Source organism: Schistocerca serialis, chromosome 1, assembly GCF_023864345.2.
Source record: "Schistocerca serialis cubense isolate TAMUIC-IGC-003099 chromosome 1, iqSchSeri2.2, whole genome shotgun sequence".
In the NCBI taxonomy this organism is placed as follows: Eukaryota; Metazoa; Arthropoda; class Insecta; order Orthoptera; family Acrididae; genus Schistocerca; species Schistocerca serialis.
Window position 1 is genome coordinate 956,140,321 of NC_064638.1, and position 22,990 is coordinate 956,163,310.

The 22,990-nt window shown below is 41.9% G+C and overlaps 1 protein-coding gene across 4 annotated transcripts in view; it reads left to right on the top strand.

Annotated features, from left to right (window-relative positions):
• The window catches only part of LOC126412820 (superoxide dismutase [Cu-Zn]-like), a 349,180-nt gene that overhangs the window by 237,298 nt on the left and 88,892 nt on the right, over positions 1-22,990 (top strand). The window contains exon 1 of one of the 4 annotated variants that reach the window (XM_050082676.1): positions 875-980. The exons of 2 other annotated variants lie outside the window; for them this stretch is intronic. The gene's annotated coding sequence lies outside the window, so the exon portion shown is untranslated. Of the gene's footprint in view, positions 1-874; positions 1,055-22,990 lie in introns of those variants that run through there. One more of the 4 variants, XM_050082638.1, reaches the window with a different exon arrangement.

Below are 22,990 nucleotides of genomic sequence, written 5' to 3' on the forward strand. Positions count from 1 at the left end.
CTGGGGTGAATTTTAACTCTGCATTGAAACTAAAAGTTTACCTTGACGCCAGTTGCAAGTTGCTGGTCGCGTTGTTGGGGTCTCCGTGATGCAGCTAACTCAAGAGAGCTTATGTACAAAGATATAGGTTGTTAGTTCTCCCGCTGGGTCATTACTTAATGTGCGTCAGACTGAGATAACAATAACACGGCAACAAGAAGTGATTTGCGTTATTCGTTTCAACAGATACGATTCAGTTACATCTGCACGTAAAACAATTAGTTTCCTCAACGATGGATTGTCTATAAAGGCATAGATATCTCGTATTGCACCATTGGCCTCCAAGATCGCCTCACCTCATCATGCGGTATGTGATTTTTTTTTTTTTTTTTGTGAAGACTGCCCATGTGCCTGCCCTGAAGACTGCCTATGTGCCTGCACTTCCAGCTGTTTTGGCCCATAGCAAGAGTTGTGAATGCAAGAAGCGATAAGTGACAAATAAAAATACTAGGACTACTCAGTGATCGAATACCTTTGGTTCAATGGTTTGGTGCTTTAACTGCTGAGTGCTGAAGACTGTCAAATAATTGATACCTCTCTGGAACCTGTTACTTTGTTGAAAGTGGGCCATTGTAGTCTATTACCGGTAATTAGTACTTTGGCTCGTCTTTACTCAGTACCTGATTGATGAACTTCGTCTAACTATGCACATTCCTCAGGAATACTTCGATGAACTGGACTTCTGCCTATCCCGAGTTATTGTATAGTGTGTAAGTGCGCAGAGTGTTTCCACGGAACTGTCGTCCTTAACGCTGAGTGGACACGACACTTATCTAGTGAGCGTGCGCTAGGTGGTGCCGGGCGCAACGGACGTCAGCCAGCCCGAACTGCCTTATCTCGCAGGAGGGCGCAATGCGCAATCTGTCGCGGAGGCAGCTTCACTTGTTGTCCCCACTGGCACATCGCCTTCAGCGGCGTCAACTGGTGGATCACCTAACACTGTGAGTGCAACGCGCCGATAGCCGCCTGTGACCGACTAAACTGAAAAAGGAACGCCACATAACAGTTGAGGAAGGTACTGCAGCATACTGTCTATTCTTTCACATGCTTTTATTGTGTAAGATTTTCGGCTCTTTATTTTCGTTCGGTTTAGTTTTCTGACAATTATTTAGCAATCCTTATAGCGTACAATATTCCGTTTTATGGATGGCTTCATACCTTTATTACCGTGACATTGAGAGCTGATGATGACAGTCAAAAGATCGAAACGGATCGTAAAGTTAAATACTGAAAGCGGTCGGCACTTCGACTGTTGGGAACATTTCCGCAAAAGACGTTACGTTCCCCTGGAACGAAGTTCCGACGTTGTTAAATCTTGTGGTTCTTGCCTTTTACAGAGTTTACGAGTCATTACTGTACGTACCTTTCCACAGGCTACATAGCAGTCTGCTGGGGCTTCTGTCGCATTAGCGTGTTTCATTCCAAATTACCTCGAGCTTTTCATGTATTCTCATACAGCGCTGTACAAAATAACTGACACTTTCTGTGAATTCTGTACGTATGCATTTCAACTTATTCGTTGTATATTCTGGTGTCAAATATTACGATCTGAACAAGAAGATTATTTCCTAATGCCTTATTGAAAATTACAGTACCTTCTTCTGTTCTATCGCTTGGCTCGTGTGTGTGTGTGTGTGTGTGTGTGTGTGTGTGTGTGTGTGTGTGTGTTTATTTCGCAGGTGATGCAAATCTCCAGAAACGTAATGTACTCACAGAAATACCAAGAGCAAAGATATTAGCAAGGTAGTGAAGTCTGTAACATTTGTTAGTACGTCTGTTCCTCAAATCGTATATGTATGTAATAGAACTTGGCGTTTTATTTTTTTCCCCTTTAATGAAGCCATGTTAGTCTAACGCCGGCCGCGGTGGTCTCGCGGTTCTAGGCGCGCAGTCCGGCACCGCGCGACTGCTACGGTCGCAGGTTCGAATCCTGCCTCGGGCATGGATGTGTGTGATGTCCTTAGGTTAGTTAGGTTTAAGTAGTTCTAAGTTCTAGGGGACTGATGACCACAGCTGTTAAGTCCCATAGTGCTCAGAGCCATTTGAACCATAGTCTAACGGCAACTACATAAATATTCGTCAAACCTTAGGATTCCGTGGATTCCCGTAAATGCCTACTACGAAAATTCGGAGAGGTGATTAAAGCGAAGTATTTCAACGAAGTAAGTAAAAGCCGCGTTGGGCATGTGGTACAACGAAACTTCTCTTACGGAATTCGCGTTACAAGTACCAAGAAATACTATGGTGTACTGTTCTGAAAGGCTCGTAATTTGCTAACAACGGTTATTAATTGCACAGAAAATATTTACGCCCCCGTGAAACATGAGTAATTTTTATTTTTTAAGTTACATAACCGAAAGAAACCCAGGACCTATGCTGTAGGCATTAATTCATTTATTCCAGCAGTTCAGAAGTTCTACACAATAGGCGAACTGTTGTACAGACGAGTGTTTTTCATTTTCGTTCTTGAAATTTTTCGGATTATTACTTTACACTCTAATATCGATGTCTGCGTTTGTTTTATTTTGGACTGTCATTTCATTTACTTCCATTCCACACAGACGATATTTATTTAAGATTCGTCAGATATTTCATTAGTTTTAAATATATTCATTTAAAAACAATAGTTTCTGACGCTCAGTTGTTATAACAGCCGTTTCTTCCCTTATAGGTGAATATGAATATATCGGTGTTTGAAAATCGGTGTTCATGCGGAACGCCGAAGCGTAATTGGAAATCATAACGGTTTTTCATTTTTTCTTGTAAAGGTGAAGTGCACAAGTCACTTTCTCACAGTCTCAGTGCCTCTGACACCGAACCAAGTACCTCTGTGTCTTATTCAGACCGTCGAGATTTTGAGTTAGTGAAAACTACACGTAGCAGGAAGGCATCAAAGTATATGTTGGTCACCGGGAGTTCCGACTTGTGTCACAGAATTCAAATCTATTACTTTATACTGTTTAGGGGTTCTCAAGGAAAGCTACCCATTTATCTTCAGTCAGCTAAGACGGAGAGAAGTGCCTTAGATTATTATGACAATATGACAGAATGACATAAATCAGCATACACCTTTACAGTGGTTGTTGATGTCAATCTTTCTTTGCTGGTATTCGATGACGGTTGTCCGCCTCGGTAGCTGCGCACTAAGCGTGTCGGGTTGCTTTCTGAAGGAGCCCGAGTTCGATTCCGGCCAGACCGGAGATTTTTCTCCGCTCAGGGAGTGGGTGTTGTGTTGTCTTAACGTTCGTATCACCATAGATGGCAGTCTACTGTTGAGACGGCTGCATGGGTACGTATCGAAAGCCACTAAATTAAAGAAAAAATATCATGGCCGTAGAAACTTTCTACGATCGGAGCAGTTTTAATGTGTAAAGAAGATTCAAGAACTTTTTTCATCGTTGTACTGTAGTCCATAACAGGACAATATGAAGAATAACTTGCGAAGTGTGGAAATAGTTGTAGATATTGCCGTAGATGTTTTACGAAGTCATTGGAGGCCATTCTAGCACAACATAAAATTACGGTAATCTTCTGGGCTCGTCAGTGCAGTGATTTCCACATAAGACGAGATATTCTGAGAAGCAACGAGTTGACAGCGTTGTATTGTTATACTTTGTCGATAAATATTCCGCCTTCGACGTTGGATGTTTTAGAGGTGGATTGATTTCGTTTCTTCATTTGTTGAACAATGTCTTCCAGATGGCAATATATCATATTTGCTCCTTGTTGAGGGTGGGGAGAAAATAGGCTATCACACTGCATAACAATCGCCGTCTGGATTGACTTAATGGGCACTGAGGAAAAAAGTACGCAACCGTTGTTAGAAAAATATTCCATACAAACAAAGCAATTAACACCGTCATCACAGCGCCACGGGGATGCATTTACGACCATTATGGACAATCTCCAACGAAAGTGTGTCACTTCTCACAGCAAAAAAGAGTTCCCAGGTAGCATAACACAGGTTTCTTTGCGGAGTAAAGGAACTGGATTTGAGTCAAATGGCTGTCTGGTAGTCATATATAAATACACCTACGCTGTAAGCGAATTTAGTCAGATGTATTGATTTGTAGAACAAGAATTCACGTGCGTTGCGGGTACGGTTCTCAACTTTGATTCTCGGAGCTACAGCCCTTTCGTGACACAATCATAATCTGTATATTTAAGGGATATTCATTAACTAACTTCTAAGGATCGACAGTGAAATGTGACAAAAGTTCTCATGCCGTTTTCGTAATAAACTCTCATCCTTCCGAGAAGAAACAATTTGCAACATTTTTACGTCAGTTATAACGTCGATTGCAGTGAAGATAAGCACCGAAATATGAAAGAGAATGCCAGACGAAGTGGCCGTGTGGTTCTAGGCGCTACAGTCTGGAACCGAGCGACCGCTACAGTCGCAGGTTGGAATCCTGCCTCGGGCATGGATGTGTGTGATGTCCTTAAGTTAGGTAGGTTTAATTAGTTCTAAGTTCTCGGCGACTGATGACCTCAGAAGTCGCGTAGTGCTCAGAGCCAGTTTGAAGGAGAATATATTCAAATTGTTTCATTTGCGAAATATTATGTTTTCAAAATGTCTGACTAGCGTTACTGTTAAATGTAATAACAAAATACTCAATTTTTCTTTAACGCAATGAAATTACACTCAAATTATACTCAGAGCTACGTGACTGATCATTATTCAGTTGAAGGTAGGCCAACCGATTGAGTATTCAACATGTGTTGTTCAAAATCAGTCAAAACTCTTCTTTCAGTGTATGTAACTGCGCATGTTACACGTTTCACTCACTTTTTATTTAACGATTAATTTATCCACATACTCACACGTTACATCGTCGATACATTACCTTTGTAAGCGCTACATTTTTAGTAATGGTTGTTGTTGTTGTTGTGGTGGTGGTGGTGATCTTCAGTCCGAAGACTGTTTTCATGCGGCTTTCCAGGCTAGTCTATCATTTGTAAGCTCCGAATAACTGCAGCTACCTGCATCTAATCATGTTATTTGACGAAATATTGTCGCCTCTAATTATTCGATGTGGAACACAGATATTGTGTCTCACACAGAGTATGAAACTTAGGCCTCATCCTCTCACACACAAAAAGGGAAATGTAATAGAAGATTCGAAGTGTGAAGTACACCGATAGAAACCCAGTTGTCACAATACTAGGCAACAACTTCGTTACTGTTTTCTTTTGCACTCATGTATTGACTCCTCCCTAAGACTGATGGCACGTTCTTTAGTTATTTTGGCATGCTGTTTACGCAGGCTAGCGGGAGCTTGAGATACGATAGTCGCTGGGTGATACACACGTGTTTAAGCGGCACTATAAGCTCCTTGAAAAGCAGAGTTACTTGCATTGTATCAATCGCTCCGTTCTTGATTACGCAGATTACATAACGTTTGCTAATATAAGCTGGGTAATTACCATAAAGCTATCGCATTCCCAAAACAAAAACTGGTCTCTAACTCATTTGAAGTAACTGCAGTGAGTGCAGTATGACAAGAGCAGGTTACAGCGTTAGATAATTAACGTGCCAGCTTGGCGAACAGATCAGATAAGAACGTAATATGCGAAAGCAGAAGATAATATCCATGAAATCATATGAATGGAAACATACTGCAGGTGTTTCCCGCGAAACTAGTTTCGTATAGTCGTAATGAAATGCGGAATTGTGAAACAACGACGATGAAACATTTTAAGAAACAGAAAACGTAGTGTTGCGATGATTAGACTTGCACAGACGAAAGGTACAAGAAGAGAGTGGGACATGATATACATGTGTATAAGGGACGTTTATTTTGTCAATCCATTGTTTCACTTGAGAATTTCCATTACCAATTGTTCTATCGTACTGTTCACCTGCTCTCGTCACGTTTGTGTAACTTTAACAAAAGTGCTTCATTAAGTCAGACTAGAGTTGTGAAATCGCTGTAGGCTACAGCAGACTGTCATAAGTTAAGATAAACTGTGGTAGTTTTCCTAGTAGCTTTGTTAAGGTTGTAACTGCGTTACCTATATGTTCGGTGTGTTGCATAACTATCAGGTGTTGCCTCATTTCGATTGCTTTGTTTGTGTATGCGATTAGTCTCTTGGCAGGTTCCCCGAAACTGGTAGCACTGAACCGTTGAGAAAATGACTGAGGGTATATAAAGGGCCACATAACTTATGGAACATTTTTGTTCTGAATAGTTGTCCTCCCGTCTTTTACTTAAAAATAAACAGTATTTATAGCAAAACTGAAACTGTCAGTGTCGAGTTCTGATTTTTTACGAAAATTGGTATGTAATGTGAACCAGAGGGATGTTGTAGTAAAATATTTGAAACAGTACAGATTTATCATATAGCGCTAGAAAACGGAATATTCTCAAAAAAGGTAAAGTGAAAAAAAAACTGGAAAACGAAAACAATCGACACTACTTCAATACTTCATCGAGCATATGTAAGACATGTTTCTGTTATTCATAACAACTTTCGCATTTACCAGTAATAACAAGAAACTCTTGCCTTTGATTGTAATAAAGAACATTCTGTTTAGTACAAAATTACAACAATAACTGTATAGATTCTTTTATGTTTGTGCATGTAAACTGCACTTGCATCAGAAGTAATTGTTCGGATTACATGAAAGCGCAGGGTTACGTGATCAACTAATTTTTAGTTTGCGGTTCTCATTATGTACGAAGCAAATGAAAACAAAGAGAAGTCATCGGCTCCCAGTTTCTCTCTCACACATTCATTTATGTTTCTTCCCCTACCAATGCAACCAATACTACTGGTAGTCAAATGGTGCAAATGGCTCTGAGCACTATGCGACTTAACTTCTGAGGTCATCAGTCCCCTAGAACCTAGAACTACTTAAACATAACTAACCTAAGGACAACACACACATCCATGCCGGAAGCAGTATTCGAACCTGCGACCGTAGCAGTCCCGCAGCTTCAGACTGTAGCGCCTAGAACCGCTCGGCCACTCGGCCGGCTACTGGTAGTCCTACCATTTACTGCGTCATATATATGTACTGTACCAAAATTACCGAACCGTAGTTTTGGTAGAGTGCAACGCTAGATCAGACAAACATGAGGCATTTTTGTAGTCCTACTTCTCTATTCGCAACAAGGGAAACCGGAGAAGGAGGGAGAGGAGGAATTAAATGGGGAAAATGCTAGAACCGCCACTAAAAGGACTATAGCACGAATTGTTATCTAGCTGGAGCTTCAGCAGGATCTCTGAGATGACTGCTTCAACAGTTCTATTAAAATGTACAATACCAATGAGACGTCACATCAAAAGACACTTGGTTCTGAGCACTATGGGACATAACATCTGTGGTCATCAGTCTCCTAGAACTTAGAACTACTTAAACCTAACTAACCTAAGGACATCACACACATCCATGCCCGAGGCAGGATTCGAACCTGCGACCGTAGCAGTCGCGCGGTTCCGGACTGAGCGCCTAGAACCGCGAGACCACCGCGGCCGGCAAAAGACACTTACAACGTACACTAATTTTTCTTTGTGAGAATGCAGGTGAGATACAAAGGGTGTGAGGGGTAGTCATTAAGTTTCGTCACCTCGAAAAACTAATGTTACGTAATTAATTTTTGTTGTTTGTTTATTTATCCAATTCCAAGAAACACTGATAGACAACATTATAAAAAACTATAATCTAATATTAATTACAAGGAATTTCACACTCTGTGAGTCCAGTGTTCAGCAACCAGGATGGCACGGAAACAAGTCTTTCATGTCAGAGAGTTAACTCCGGTTTCTGCAGACCAACAAGTGTTCCTGCCTCGCACCACATACATGTCATCAATGACACCCCACTTCTTAAAATTAGACTTGCACCTTGTTACCCCTGTTCTCAACCTATTGAGGGTTTCACAGGTCCCATACTGGAGATGGTTGTCTGAGGGTAGCTTTTCTTTTGCTGCTCATAACCCTGCAGGAAAGTTTGTTAGCCACAACTCATTTCGGCGGGCTTCTCCTAACCTTGCAATTTTAAGCATGAAGGCTCCTCTGGATTTTGACGTGATGGATAGATAAGTGTCTGCAGCTCTGGTTTAGATTGAAATCCCGCGCCACAGCACCGTAGCACTCCGCTAGAGGAGCTAAAACAAAATGGCGCTGCTCACTGTGGAGATTTATACAAATAACGTTACAACTGTCTTGCAAGACTGTACAAATATGTTTTGAGGAAATAGCTGCGTGCCGCCTAACTACTTCATCATTTACGAGTATAGACGCAACTACGCCGAGTTAACCTCTGAGTGTGTGCCGAGGCCGCGGGCGCTGGCAGGGCAGGCGTACAGCTAGCTGCTGGGAGCTGCCGTGCTGCGGGACAGTTGACAGGCACGCCGCGTCGCATTCCACGCGCGGCCAGCGCTGCCGTACCAACACGCACACCCAGACCAGCACGCGCTGCGTCCACCGCTGTCCATTTAAACTGCAACCTCGCGAAGGACACGTGTATCGTCAAATTGGTATGAAGCGTACTACCTGTATGGATACGCAAATGATTAGAATTTCAGCGCAGATGCACTAAGTAGGAAGCAGTGACGCTATCTTCATTCTTTATATGGGGAAAAATTACGCAGCAGGTTTTCTAATTGGGTTTTAGGACAGCACTCTGAAGGATATAATGTCAGTCATGACGCCACGAACCTATCCTCGAGCGGAGAGAATCTCCGACTCAGTCAGGAATCGAACCCGGGCCCCTTTGCTTAACAACTCACAGCGATGACCGCGAAGCTACTGGGGCGGATTTCGTAGTAGGATCCTTATTCAGAAATGCCACTTTAATGTTGTTTCTTTGTGATAAGATTGTATTATGCCTTGTATACGAAGGAGAAATGTCTAAAAGCACCCATCGAATTTTGGCAGTGGCAGAATTTTTGCCTGTTGGGTCCGTAGTTTATCGTTCGACAATATTGCTGCCCCGGTTAGTCTGGTTCATCGACTGGCATGCGAATATGCAATCGATGGCTTCAGCAATGCTGTAATCATCGTCATACAGGATCTCTGCGGTTTCCATTCGACTAGCGCCAAAGAGAACAGACATATTATGCGTTTCGCCGGGTAAGTCAGAACAACCACGTTACTTACCTATCTTCAGTCTGCAGTTGGTCTTGTTAGCAGACAATTCGATGATGTCTGGAGCACCAGGGATTGTCAGCACGGCTACCTTTGCTGAGGCAGTTCAGTGGGAGAGAGGCACACCCGCAGTGCTACGCCCAGCGACGTCAGTGGATACTGTAGAGGCACCACGTCGTCTTTTCAGACAATTTTCGGGTCTGCGCACAGCATCACGATGGTCGTAACCGTGTGTGTAGGTTCCGTGAAAAATGAACGTTCCCGTATTACAATCGTCATCATCATAAAGGCGCAGCACCTCACGTGATAGGTTGGATGCCATTCGGTACACAGTATGATCTCATTTGGTTCGCATAACTGGTAATTTGGACAGTTGGCGTTACATTTCTGACGTGTTAAGGCTGGTAGCTGCGCTGTATCTTCCAGCTCTCCATGAAGTTACGTTTCAAATAGATAACGCAAGACTCTATGTTGCCCGTGCTGTCATGACCTACCTCGATGGGGAGTATGTTCGATTGTTGCACTGTCCACTATGTTCCCCACATCTCTCACCCACTGTCGTGTAACTAATTTGCAAACTAATTTTCTTCATCGGGAAAGAAAAGGTCATAATCGCAACATTTTCGAAGATATCGAGATAGGAACATGCAAAAAGCGTCTCCCAATGCATATCCTAAATGGGCAACTAGAGTTGCGTCATCACAACATTTAGCAAACTTCGACTGCTTGAATAAAATAACCTAATCCATAGGTCTATTCCATAATTAAAATCATTTTAACACGCAGTTATTTGACAGTTGTCCCTGAAATCACACTTCTCTACTCCGCTTCTTACGTGTTTGAGCTCTAGAATTGTTAAGCACTGTCAGATTCATACATCATTATCGAAGTGTTTACGATTCATAAAGAAGTTTATTGATAAAGTCCTATATAATTCATTTTATTTTATGATTGTATTCCACTCCGCATGCTTCTCCTGGTTTTTAAAATAAAGTGAAGTAACAATTGTAGTTTAAGTTCTTCCACCTTTCCATGTAAAATTACTTGTAATTTTGCCACCTTAATTTTTCTGCCACTGTTTACTATTCTATTCCCATATCGCCCTCCATTGCATACGTTCTTCCATGCGTTCCCCCATTTTCTTTACTGGAACCGGCGCAGGCACCGGTCCAGCTCTGTTCGTCTAGACGATCACAGCGGACCTGACGTTCTCACGTCTATTTTAAGCCTTAGGTAAGTCCATATAAGATTTCATATTTACGTTTCTCCAGTCCTTCTATTTAGATGTCAGTATATTTTGTGAGCAGTACTTTGCATATCACTGACTTGTCATACAATCAGGCAAGGTCTACTTTGGGATTTATTTTACCTCAGTGTGAACGTAGCTTTCAGCAACTGTGGATCACCACAGTACAAAATTTGCTGCATATGAATTTAAGCTAAAGCCACGCGGTGCCGGAGGCACACTAGTTTCTCCCTCGTTCAGGAACTGGGGCCCAAACAGGTGACCCAGCGTGGGGTCAAAGAGACCACGTTGCCCGCTGGGGTGAGGCTACACCAGAGTTCATTTCCTCCCCCTGTCATGCTGGTTGCGGGAACCTATTTGTTAACTGCGGACGCACAATTTGTTGCGTTGTCGGGGTTTACAGGTAGCACGAAGATTTACTGTCCAGCCTATTCGGTTGCTGATTCTGGACGTGTACACATCGCAGATAGTAGAAATACGGACGTTCCGTCGTTATATTAGACAAGCGTTGTGTTTCATCACCTTGTGAGCAGCCTTGTGCAGCCGTACGGTCTGGTCAGTATGTTTCGCGATACAAAGCGCGTAGCAACTAGAGTGGTTGGTTTCGTGCAATCACGCTGTTTTTCACCACAATAATCCGGCATCGCTACTCCACTAATCGCATGACGGTAAGCTTTGTCATTCGACCCCTGCCACTGTGCGTGTTATGAGGACCTCATGGCTAGCAACTCTCTGTTTCTTGATTCATTTCAGTCAAATATAACTCGCTCTCTCTAGGAATTGGACGTATTCCCGTATAGACTTCTCAGTGCGTTTTGATGTGTTTTCAGCTTCATTCCTTGTCCTACAGCAATGCGGAATCTCACATCACCCACAATTTCAATGCTTCCTACAAAAGACTGCGACAGGTTACCTTACATTTGTGTAACTTTCTGCAATATGTATTCAAGTTTACACCCATTTATAGGGTATCCTTAAATTGAAGTATCGATCTTTAAATTAAAGTATCGACTAGGCGATGACACACTTACGAAGACAATAAGCCCGACGCCTTTACGGTCAAGGGACAGAAGATTATCAGGTGAGTGTTACTAAAAAAAATGACTCTGAGCACTATGGGACTTAACATCTGAGGTCATCAGTCCCCTAGAACTTAGAACTACTTAAACCTAACCACCCTAAGGACATCACACTCATCCATGCCCGAGGCAGGATTCGAACCTGCGACCATAACGGTCGCACGGTTCCGGACTGAAGCGCCTAGAACCGCTCGGCCACAATGGCCGGCTTGAGAGCTACTACCCGTGAGACAGGGAAACGGTGAGAGGCAGTGATTTTCTCGGTTTTATTAACCTCAGTCCATCAACTACAGACCAGCCGCTACACAGATACTCTATATGTGCCCACTAGCTTATTATTGGGCCGTTGATATACATTACCTAGAAATCTTTCGGACTAAGTTATTTTTAAAATATTTTTCAGTAAGCAGCGGAAAGTAATTTCAATAATAATATCTGATTTCCTCTCGGTTATACTCATTTCTGTAACAAGGCTCTGTTGTCGCATTCAGGTTCCGTAAATGCTGCCAGTAGACCGTTGTAGTTATCTCATGTGTGATTTGCGCCCAGTTATCGGGAACGGGGTCAACAGTGTGTCAAACAGTGGCAGCTGTCATCTTCCAGAATCAGAACGATCACGACCTCTGCTGCCATTTTGAGTGTGTGATATAAGGTATTACCCGATAGAGTTTAATGAACAGTATTATCAGACGTTTTCAGACCAATGGGGTTTAATGTAGGAAGAATGGCTCCGAGCGCGCCTGCGTGTGTGTGTGTGTGTGTGTGTGTGTGTGTGTGTGTTAGTAAAAGCGCGCAGAAACATTTTTTAGATTCCTCACAAAACAAAGAAGATTCTTTTTTTCAGACGGTTAAAACTTATCTCAGAAAAGGTCCGATGCACAGGTGGCATCAGTTTTGTTCCAATTCGGAGTTATTTGACGGTGATTGTTTTTGCACGTAAAATTCGAATGCGGGTGACGTTTTTGCACCTAAAATGCGAACAGTGCACTTACAAATGGTGACATTAACTAGGCATTAATTTCAGCCCAATTAAAATCTTTCGCAAAAGGAATTAATAGATTCGCACAATTTGCCTCGACATCAGCTCCGATTGTCGTTGAAACCTTGCTTAATATAGGCCTACTGTAACATCAGTAAGACAGGTGTTCGAATGGCTATGTAAATGGTCGCTCGTCCGGGCTAAACCGAAATCTGTTTGCTCCATACTCCTAGCTCTAATAGGAACCGGCCACCAAACCAAGATCTTCCCCCTCCCCCAAACCGCGATTATGCACGCGGCCTTTTCAAACATACCGTATCTGTTATAATGCTTTCTACTGAACTTCTGGCTTCATCCGTCAGTGCTAGCGCTCCTGCATTATAGAACGGAGCAGGCAGTAAACAGAGGGAGGTCTGACGGATAGGAGTTGGGAGCTGCGCTTTCATGCAGAGTGTTATCGCGGTAAAACGATATTCGCTCCTGCCAACCAGAAAACTGTGAACCGGACGACAGGATTGACCCAAACGTTCGGTCCGACAGCGTTCGTATCTCATTACCGACAGCGGGCGCCGAAATTGCAGTTTTAATTCAGTTAAGCATCGGTGAGGGCGCCGCTCTGCTATATGAAACTACCCGCATCCCAAACCCCCACCCCGAGGCCAAAAACGGCCGCATATGTGCGGGCAGATTGGATTACGATCTGTGTCCCGGCGGGATGCCGCCCGATTGGGGTTAAAACCGATTGGCCCGCAAATACTGCGAGGGCGAACGGCCGCTGTGGAAACGCGACAACTGGAGCGCACTGTTTCCGGCCCGGCGCCTCCCAGTGGGGGCGGCGGCGACGCCTCGCCACCCGCCCCCCTCCGACGCCTGTCTGCTACCGTCTCCACACGGGCAGGGGCGCTAGTGGAGGCAGTTACTGCTGTAGCGAGCGCATTACGTTTCCGCAAGGCACTTCCATAGTTACGCCACAGCTTGCAGAGTGAACACGTTCAAATCACAGCAGACGAAGATTTTTAACAAACATCTCCGCGTTTTATGGGGTCCCTATGACTTCCCAGGGTAAGATCGTATTTATTGATACATTACATTATTATTTTTAAAATTAATATATCAAATTGTGAAATACCGTCAGACTTCAAGAAGAATATAATAATTCCAATCCCAAAGAAAGTAGATGTGAAAATTACCGAACTATGAGTTTAATAAGTCACAGCTGCAAAATACTAACGCGAATTCTTTACAGACGAATGGAAAAACTGATAGAAGCCAATCTCGGAGAAGATCAACTTGGATTCCGTAGAAATGTTGCAACACGTGAGGCAATACTGACCCTACGACTTATCTTCAATCATTTGTAGACTTAGAGAAAGCTATTGACAATGTTGATTGGAATACTCTCTTTCAAATTCTGAAGGTGGCAAGGGTAAAAACAGGGAGCGAAAGGCTATTTACAATTTGTACAGAAACGAAATGGCAGTTATAAGAGTCGAAGGGTATGAAAGGGAAGCAGTGGTTGGGAAGGGAGTGAGACAGGGTTGTAGCCTATCCCCGATGTTATTCAATCTGTATATTGAGCAAGCAATAAAGGAAACAAAAGAAAAGTTCGGAGTAGGTATTAAAATCCATGAAGAAGAAATAAAAACTTTGAGGTTCGCCGATGACAATTGTAATTCTGTCAGAGACAGCCAAGGACTTGGTAGAGCAGTTGAACGGAATGTACAGTGCCTTGAAAGAAGGGTATAACATGAACATCAACAAAAGCAAAACGAGGATGATGGAATGTAATCGAATTAAGTCGGGTGACGCTGAGGGAATTAGATTAGGAAATGAGACACTTAAAGTAGTAAAGGAGTTTTGGTATTTGGGGAGCAAAATAACTGATGATGGTCGAAGTAGAGAGGATATAAAATGTAGACTGGCAATGGCAAGGAAAGCGTTTCTGAAGAAGAGAAATTTGTTAACATCGAGTATAGATTTAAGTGTCAGGAAGTCATTTCTGAAATTGTTTGAATGGAGTGTAGCCATGTATGGAAGTGAAACATGGACGATAAATAGTTTCGACAAGAAGAGAATAGAAGCTTTCGAAATGTGGTGCTACAGAAGAATGCTGAAGATTAGATGGGTAGATCACATAACTAATGAGGAGGTATTGAATAGAATTGGGGATACGAGAAGCTTGTGGCACAACTTGAAGAAGAGATCGGTTGGTAGGACATGTTCTGAGGCACCAAGGGATCACCAATTTAGTACTGGGGGGCAACGTGGAGGGTAAAAATCGTAGAGGGAGACCAAGAGATGAATACACTAAGCAGATTCAGAAGGATGTAGGCTGCAGTAGGTACTGGGATATGAAGACGCTTGCACAGGATAGAGTAGCATGGAGAGCTGCATCAAACCAGTCTCAGGACTGAAGACCACAACAACAACAACATATCAAATTGTATGAAATGGAAAGTGGTAAACCACAACTCATAGTTCCGATGTTTATCAAACTTAGTGGCTGTGTATCTACATGGTGGTTATACAAGGTGTTTCAAAAAGAATGACCTGACTTTGAATGGTAATGATTATGAAACTTTAGGACAAGCCGGCAAGGAAATATGTGTTGCAGTGGGCGTGGCCTAGAGTTTCAGAAAATCGCCTATGGATGTCGGTCATTGCGTCTTCTCAGTTTGCAGTCAGTCAGAAGTAAGATGGGGTACTCTTAACAAAACGTGTTTTGTGTGCTGCAGTTTTCAAAGAGTGAATAAGTGGTGAAGCAGAATTTCATGTTCGCGATAAAGTAAACCGACATAAAAAATGGCTCTGAGCACTATGGGTCTTAACATCTGAGGTCATCAGTCCCCTAGGACTTAGAACTACTTAAACCTAACTAATCTAAGGACATCACACACATCAATGCCCGAGGCAGGATTCGAACCTGCGACCGTAGCAGTCGCGCGGTTCTGGACTGAAGTGCCCAGAACTGCTCGGGCACCGTGGCCGGCTAAACCGACATAATCTGCGCATATGTGGCCTCAGAATCTTCATGACATTATGGAGTAGGAAAGACACTCGCCTGAAGTGAACGTATTTTGTGCCATTTCTCGCGAAAAAGTGTACGGTCCCTTCTGTTTTGAGGAAAACACAGTTACTGGAATGAGCTATCTTCAAATGTTGCGTTCTGGCTTTTTCCAGGTGGATTGCTATGACTTCATTTTCCAACAGAATGGAGCTCCACCACGCCGGCACAACAACGCACGTCAGTTTCTCAGTTTCACTATGCCTCGGCGCTGGATAGGGCGCACGGGACCACGAGACACTGCCCTGCATTCTTGGCGTCCAATATCACCAGACATGACCGGATGTGATTTTTCCTTGTGGCCACATGTGAAGAATAGTGTGCTTATCTCCCCTTCGTCTCGCGACAGGGAAGAACTGAAGAACAGAATAAAAGCTGCCATAATTCTTGTAAAAGCAGATACATTGTGTAAAGTTTATGATAGCTAAATTCGTCAGACCCTTTCCATCACATTTTTTATCTCACTCTTCAACCTTACTTTCCTTTTCCTCATTGCTTCTTCGATGTACACATTGAACAGCAGGGACGAAAGACCGCATACCTGTCTTATATCCATTTTAATCCGAGTACTTCTTTCTTTGTCTTCCATTCATATTTTTGATTCTGGGTACCTGTCAGTACTGTATATTACCCGGCTTTCCATATGTATTACTCCTATTTTTCTGCGAATTTTGAAGTTCTGCCTTTTTGCTTTTTGCTTTGCACTGTCGAACGATTCTTCGAAGCCGATAAATCCTGTGAAAGTGTCTCGATTTTTCTTTTCTTAAATCTTGCTTCCATTATCAAGGCTCTCTGATACCTTCACCTTTCTGAAAGCCAAACTAATCGTAATCTAACAGATCCTCAGTTTTCTTTTCCATTCTTCTGTAACTATATTATTCACATGAGATGTTAAGCTGATAATTCGATAGCTCATGCACTTATCCGCCCTTGCCGTCTTCATCAGTAAGTGGATATTAAACTACTTAACTTTCATTCCGTTTGAAACGTATGTCCATCATAGAGTTCAGTATGAGGTGTGGCTCGAATGGGCTTGGGGGGTTGTCTTGCAAAGCACGGCAGAAGTGTTTTAATCTTGTGAGAAACAGGATTGCCGTTATCTGTATTCAGGTATCTGTGAAAGGGACGCAATCAACGAGACACTATCTATGTGTCGGGTATCGTACCGCCATGGGTAGATTTCCATACCACCTTCAGCACACTAGATCTGGTCTACATGAAGGACGCAGCAAACATTACAGGACTTTGACATTTTTGTCATGGGCTAAGATATTCTTTCGATTTATGGAGACGACTACCTAGTAACTATGAAAATGCATTGAATTGAAGGAATATAAGTGAGTACATGTACTGAAGGAAATAAAAACTGCTACACAAAGAAAGACCGGGCCGATAATAAGTTTGTGGAGATGTTCGTTGCATAGTGCGTATTTAGTGGTTGAACTTTCATTCCAGTCAGAGCTGATACCCGCAATGAATATAGATATGAGGTGTGGTCCTCACAGGTGCAAGTAGTCTCTTGTATTCGTTGTGCGTTGGAAGCAGACAGCCTCCGAGTGTCATCTTGACGAATTTATTGCCATGCCTGAAACTTACGCCGTTAGAAAATAGACTACCGGCTAGAGACCGTTATAAAAGTATAGGCCTTCCCATCACTTTCCAGACATGCTGCATGGGCGACAAATCAAGGGATCTGAGAGGTTAGCCAAGGGACCATAAATTCCCCAAGCCGTTTGTGGTGTGAACCGCATTATCCTATAGACGTCCGTTCATTAGCAGGGTAAAGGAATAGTATCGTTTTCCTCCAAAGTGGATGACTATTAGCAGTATCGAGCCCCCATATTTGAGATCCGCGTCAATCCTGGCCAGCTAAGTCATGGAACATCGATCACTTACGAAGATAAGTAGGTTACTTAGTTGAGATGTGTTTGCCGTAACTGAAAAATAATAAGTGGCAGATACTCGCAGAGGAAAGTCAATTATTTTACGTAAAACTGCTCAGAAAATTAATAGAACCACTTTTGTTTGTATAATCTGAAAATATTCGGAGGCAACAAGCCCTCCCATAAGTATCGCGAAGGTGGTATTAAGACATCACAGAGGAATACAGGATGATTCAAAAGGCTGCACACAAGTTCAAGACGCTGATAGAGCAGTCGAAATACATCTTTGGAATGGGAAGGTATGATCATGGAAGCAATTCCGACGCAATGAGGGATTTGGATTGTCAGCATCAATGACAATCAATAAGACTACACGCGCACCAGAAGTTCAGAAAAGACAACGTACTGTCTACTCAACTATGTTCTGCTTTACAGACGGTGTTCCAAATGGCTAACAGCACATTTAATACATATAAACAGGCAATAAATAAACCAACAGCTCCATTTTCGTATCTGATTTTTGCCAAAGGCGACTCATCCGTCATTTCATTATGCCATCGTCAGACCGTCTCTGGTAACATAGTGAAACATTGTGGCTGAGCTTATATTGCCGAGCAAAAGAAAATCAGTATAAGCATCAGCGTAGTTTGTATACTAGAATACACCCGTAAACAATCTGACCTACATAGAGAAACGATCGTCATAATAAAATAAAGGAACTCAGAGCTCACGCGGTAAGATATAGGTGTTCTTTTTTCCGCGTGCTATTCTGGACTGGAGTTATAGAGAATTATTGTGGTGTTTTGATGAACCCTTGGTTCAAATGGTTCTGAGCACTATGGGACTTAACTTCTGAGGTTATCAGTCGCCTAGAACTTAGAACTAATTAAACCTAACTAACCTAAAGACATCACACAAATCCATGCCCGAGGCAGGATTCGAACCTGCGACCTTAGCGGTCGCTTGGTTCCAGACTGTAGCGCCTAGAACCGCACGGCCACTCCGGCCGGCGATGAACCCTCTACCAGGCACTTACGTGTGATTTGCGGAGTATCCATGTAGATGTTGAAACACGTATGTAACGCAGCAGCGATGGCGAGGCATTGTAGCATCTGTGACCAGAGAGTATGCGCTTGACCGCGCGAGTGTTGCGAGCGGTTCTCAGTCAGTGGAGTAGTCGTTGCGAGTCTGTTAGTAGCAGTCGTTGCGAGTCTGTAGCTCTGTCTAGTTGAGAGCAGTACTCAGTCTGTAGTCGTCATGCAGAGCGGTCGGTCAGTAGTAGCAGCCCAGTGCGGTTGTGTGATGTAGGCGGTCGGCAACACTGGTCAAGATGAGGAATAAGGTATACTGTTAATTAATATAATCATTAGATAATGAAAAATTTTATTTATTGTAATTATTCTCCAACAAGTCTCCCAATAATAATTTTTTTATTTCAAAAGCATTTTCTCAAAAATTTAATTTTTTATTGAACTCAAGATTTCGTTGCACTTCCCATTTCATTCCACTTCTTTTGAAGAAAAATTCCACTAAAATCACAAAAAAAGAGAATATTATTATTTGCAATGCAGTTCCTCCAAGCGGTGCGCAACAACAAGAGCAGATATGTGACATCTATTTATTCTGAGGTAAGACTTTAATTCTGATTGTTTTACACAGGGCCAAAGATCGATATTTCGGTTTAATTGAAATTTCTTGTCACTGAATGGACTTTAATTTTGAAGGATTTATATTTGAGTCAGATTGCGAATTTCACGTTTTTGTTGCCATTGTCAGTACATTTCATTGTGGGCAGGTTACGCATAGAGCAATGTCCATTAGCATCCCTAAATAATATTGTCAATTATTATAAATTTTGCGGGGAGGTTACACTCGGCTCCCATTTGTATTAAGTATTGTCATTACATTTCTTCTAAAATTTCGGTGGGGAGGTTACACTTGGCGACACCCAATCCAGGATCGTATTTCGTTGAGAGTTTTTTGAACAACAGTCAAATATCTGCTCTTATTTGCTTAGATATAATTAGGATTTGGCGCAACGCTTTTACTAATCTTGTGACTTTCTTTCTACAGGTCAACGGCAATTCTTTGCTCTGTTGTATTTGTGTGTTACTTTTGCATTGTGCTTATTTGTTTTGTGAATAATTGTGACTATTGCAAAAATGCCGCGAAAGACTGTGAATAGTGTATCGCGAGGTATTGTGAATGAATTTACCGACTTAAACAACGTGACTGATAATAATTGTGAAACGCAGAGTAATGATGACAATCCTACGTTCACTAATAATCAGTGCATTACAACCACTAATGATGACTTTTGTCTTAATGATGAACAAACGAACTCAATTGTCTCGTCTGTTAATTTGACGACAATTGATGGCGCGGAGCGGTCTATAGTAATGAGCGCTGCCGAGCCTAACACACCCGGTTTGAAAAATTCTCGCGAAAGTGGTCAGTGTACCGAAAATACGACGGACTCGAGTGAGAAACCTTTTTGTAAATTACAGAATGACCAAATGGTCACACAAAACGCGACAATGGCAAATACACCGTCAAACAGTACAGAGAATAGAGCAGGTAATGCTACTGAGGCTGAAATTATAGCATTATTGCTACAAATGATTGAAAAACTTGATGAACAGCACAAGGAATTTATAGAATGGAACAAAGAATTTTCTGAAAGTCTTAAACAGCAGAACGAAAAACACGACAACGTTAACGAACAGAACAAACAAGTTAGGGAAGAGATTACAGCTGTTACCGTTCAATGTCAGGACAGTAAAGAACAATTACGTGAGGATACTAAGACTTGTGCTAATAACAGTAATGAAAAAGTTGGCACTGTTGCACAAGAATCAAGTAGCACACGTGTAGACACAACAAAATCACATAAAGACGAGATTATTGCAGTCACCGAACAATGTTCAGCAAACGTAACACAGATACACGAAATTAATGCAGTCACCGAACAATGTCCTAAAAACGCAGTACAGATTCGCGACGAAGTTAATTTAGAGTCAGTGGAAGTTTTACACACTGTGAATACGGAAGTTGTTAATAAAAGTGAACGACACAACAACCAAATTGACGAAAGTAGTAAAGTAACAGAATTAACAATTATTTCAGTCACCAATACGTCACAGAACCCGCCACGTTGCGAAGATTTGTCAGACTTACGCAGCGCGTATCATGTGAGCAATTTACAGAGACTACGAGACGTAAAATCCGAAAAGCCACGCGACTTAAAATCTGAAAAGCTATGCAACTTGAAATCAGAAATGACACAGACGAACAGATTCACTCACAAACCCGAACGTGTTATCAAACCGAGTGACGAGAACGTAGATTTCGAGCAATTTGCATTTGTAAGAAAATGTAAAGAATTTAATAATGACAGAACACAGGTACACGCTTTGAGCTGTATACGACAATTTGTTTTTATGCTTTCACCGCTATTGCCTATAATGCAGAAACTGGAATTAACTTGGATACAACTATTTGTTTTTGAATTTATACCGCAATTGCCTGTAACGCAAAAGCCAAAATTTATTTGCAGTGCGTGATAGACCTCAGGGGATTCATTACGCTTTAATGAATATGTGCCGTAGCGAGCATAGGGCCCCGAGCTGTAGTAGTGCTATTTCATCTTTAGTTTTCTGCACTGCTGCCTTTTCTTCTACTATCCTTTATATCTATCAAAACTGCTCTTTAACTATTGCTCTACCTAGAATTAAGAAAAATGACTAAAGAAAACCCGATGTGACAAATTTTTACTGAAAGTGACAACATTCTTTAGGCACTCCAGAACCAGCGTAATTTTAATAACAAATAAAATCGTAATCATCAGTATGTGTAAAATTATTAGTAACAGGAACCACATTTTGGTAACAATAGACCTTTTCACCACAACAGCATGAAAGTCAGCCGCTTAGCATACCTAACCAACAATGCAGTCTACAAGGTCAACCAAACTTTAATGTTCCGCCGTGTGCACGTATAGTCCCAGGTCCAACAAATAGTAACGCATGGCAGCAAAGAAATAACTACGTACAAATAACACACTATTTCAACTCGCATAGCAATACGCCGTATAGAAATTACTATCTTGACAGACGTAAAAATAACGAGCACAATTTTCAGCGTACATTTAATAACAGTCGATATTATGAGCAGCAAGAACATTAGCAACAACGTATTATCACGAATGAAACAGACAATAGGTGTCATCTATAGCGTAACACGTCAATAAGAAATAACAGAACAGTTCATATAGTGGATATGCCACAACATTCTCCCGTAAATAATAACACGTACGATAGATTTTAACCAGATACAGCACAGATTGCATATTACAGTAACGCAAACATTACTTTTGACACGCAGAATTTTGCTCACGAGAATGTTATTTGAAACATGCTTTGTTGAATGCACCACTATTATCGCACCCAGATCTTACTAGAAATTTTTCCATTGCCACTGACAGTTCCAACACCGCTTTAGGCGTACATATTTTCCAGGAAATTGAAGAAGATGGCTCTACAGTAATTAAAAACATCGCATTAGCAAGCCGCATTCTGTCACCTGCTGAACGAAATTACTCCGTTACAGAACTTGAAACATTATGTGTTGTATGGGCTTTTACGAGATTTCGGCACTTTCTTTATGGCAGACATACCACCGTTTACACAGACCACAGAGCAATACAATTTTTACTTTCGGCCAAATTCACGCATGATAGATTAAGCAGAAGGAAACTATATTTGCAAGAATTTAATTTTACGATTGTCCACATTCCCGGCACACAAAATGTTATAGCAGACGCACTATCGCGTTCTCTCGGCAACAATCAGCAAGACGTAGCAACTAACTTCTGCAAAACAAATTTCAGTGTCATGTACATTCAGCAAGTTGCATTTGAAAACTTTATTTCATCGTCATTACAGGACATAGCACAAGAACAAAATAAAGACAATGTGTGGAAAGAAATTAAACACCTTTGGCAAGATAACAATAATGTTACGATTAGAAACCACTACACTGTACGCAATGACATTCTGTTTCGCCGCTCTCATCCTGACAGCAACATTTGGTTATTATGCATTCCTGACGAACTGGTTAACAAACTAATTTGGTACACTCATTTGAGTTACGCACATTACGGAGCACGAAAATGTTTTCTTATACTGAGACAGAACTGTTATTTTACCAACATGGAGAAACGTATACGACGAGTTTTAGCGTCTTGTAAAATTTGCCAGAAAGCTAAATCAGACACCACTTCACATATTCCTCCTTTATATCCCATTATACCTGTTAAATTAAGACACATGGCAGCTGTAGACATTTTTGGTCCGATTCCCAGAACTAACAGAGGTTTTTGCTACATATTTGTCGCTGTTGAGCTTACTTCAAAATTTGTTACTTTCACTCCATTACGCAAAGCTACTGCTAAGACTGTTTCTAAAGCATTTGTAAAACATTTTCTATCTCATGTAGGGCATGTAATGAGAGTAATTTCTGACAATGGATCTCAATTTCGTAGTACCGTATGGACACGTATGTTACGAGCTAGAAACATTTCTCCGATCTATATATCCAAGTACC